Source organism: Penaeus vannamei, chromosome 6, assembly GCF_042767895.1.
Source record: "Penaeus vannamei isolate JL-2024 chromosome 6, ASM4276789v1, whole genome shotgun sequence".
Classification (NCBI taxonomy): Eukaryota; Metazoa; Arthropoda; class Malacostraca; order Decapoda; family Penaeidae; genus Penaeus; species Penaeus vannamei.
Genome location: NC_091554.1, coordinates 34,286,184 through 34,288,683, shown reverse-complemented (window position 1 = coordinate 34,288,683; position 2,500 = coordinate 34,286,184).

The window sequence follows — 2,500 nt, the reverse complement described above, 5'->3', positions numbered from 1 at the left end:
GATGAGGGGCTTCTGTCTTCCAGCGGTTTTCATAATTCGATTCATAATTATTCGTTCCTTTGCATGCGGCGTGTTCTATGGTTTTATTTACTTGGTTCGGTTCGTATCGTCTGTTTCTGTATTATTGTTTCTGTGGCGCTTGCTGCTTTGTTGTTATTGCATTTGTTAGTTGTTTATTTTTATTGATACTGTTGTAGCTATTATTGCAATAATGATACGTATAAATGTTCTTACCGTAATCTTTCCTTCTTGTCAGTATTGTGAATGTGAGAACAAGTACAGTAATAAGCAAAAATGTGTATACATATATATATATATATATATATATATATATATATATATATATATATATATATATATATACACATCTTCCTAGCCCCATGCAAACTATGTATTTTGAGCGTTTAAAACATAAAAATTAAAATTTTGGCGTGTTGCCAAAATGCTCAGAAGTCACCTACCCCAAGAAAATACGCACCTTTATAAAAAAAGGTTTTGAACGAGTGGTCAACCATCTCTCTATCTATGTCCGTTCCCGAGATATTTTGTTTCTAAATTTGTTGCACCCCTATATGTATGTATGTATGTATATACGTCCCAATAACGGTCGGGTGGGACCCCCCTCGTATCTCGGCTTCTCTTGGGCCGATTCCAATGAAACTTGCTACTCTTGGACATTGGCCAGACTAGGTTCAGACCTCAAAGTTCCTACCTAGTCTTGAACTCTTTTTTCTAGAACCCTCCAAACCCGCTAATTGGCATAAACGTGTATCTGCACTGGCCCCGGCTTCAGATGAGTTAGTTTGAGTTGATTTGAGTTGATTGGGTGAATTTCAGGGGGAAGGGGGGAGGAGGTTTGGGTTTGGCCAGTACAATGATAGTTATAGTCAGTTCTTGAATATCATCTTAATATACTCTGATTCATCTCGCCTTTTACAGCCTTTCAGGGGGTGCGAGATATCAGATATCAGCAATGTGCTGTTTAGGAGACCCGAGTCTAATCTTGGTCAGAACCAGAACTTTAGTGGTGGTAAATTTATATTTTTGATTGATACTGAGTAAAATCTCTACGATAGTACGATGTTTCTTAAAGGAGCAAGTTGCACTCACTAGGCAGTTTCAGTCATGAGAATGAAATAGAAAAAGATATGTGCATCACAAATTTATCAAAGCGGAAGTGATGCACATGAAACCAACACCAGATATACTTACAATATAAACATAAAGATGTATATTTTCCTGAGTTGGGGTCCCAACTCCTTAAGTATTATTACAAGAGGGTCAGCATAAAACATTTAGGCCCCTAATTAATATAAACAAAGTTTATCATTTTCATCATTAGTATAGTAGTAGCAATAGTATTTATTACCATTATCATTATTGTTTTTTTTTTCTTATATTTTTGTTCTAGTATATGGTGTTTTATCATTGTTTTTTATATATATTATTATTATTATCCTTTTCATCAGCATTATTACTATGATTGTGATTTTGATTCTGATTGCATATTTCCACCATCATCAGTAAAGTCCTCATGTTAAGGAAAGTGATGATCACAACCAAAGCTGTATAGTTTGAACGCAATCTCTAAGATTTTATAGCTTATAGTTCCCCCAAGGCCAATATAGTTCGAGTTCTGTTTTTATCAGTAAATTTACAGTTTATTTTTTGTGTAGCAAAGAAATTTCCCATGAGAAAGTAACTACCAATGAGATCAGGGTCGGTTGTGAAATATAAATATAAACATTTTAGTAGATCTAAGCTTATTTATTCTTGTCTCGAGTGTGAAATGGTTATATCCAAAAAAAATATACTAAGCGTTTTGCATATTCAAAACTATGCATGATAATCCCTGATGCGCAGGTTTAGCAAAATGGCTTGATAACTATTTCTTCCAATGAAGCTTGACTGAGTTTGATCCCTCTGTATTTATCATAATGTACGTTGAATTAATGAGCTTTACAGTTAGGCTATTAATTACACTAAAAGCATTTCTTTTCATCGGTATTGATCAGGCAATAGTGCCAGATGAAGGTTTGGCACGCTGATATATAACTTTTTTCTTAACAATGTAACATTATGTCTGTCCATATGCTGCAATTCTGATGTAATCATCTAGCTGTCTTTTCTATATTATCATCTACGTTACTATCATAATTATCATAATGATAATGATAATGATCGTCATTGCCACTACTATCATCATCATTTTTATCATTAATGTCATTATCATTATCATTACTATTATCAAAAGTAGCAGTAGTACTAGCAGTATCATTATCATTATCATAAACATCATTTTCATTATCAACATCATTGTCATTATTATTATTATTATTATTATTATTATTATTGTTATTATTATTATTATTATTATTATTATTATCAATATTATTATTACTGTTATCATCATCATTATCATTGCATTATAAAATTATCTTTATCATTATCTTTATTGCATTATAATAGTTATCATTATTATTATCATAATAATCATTTT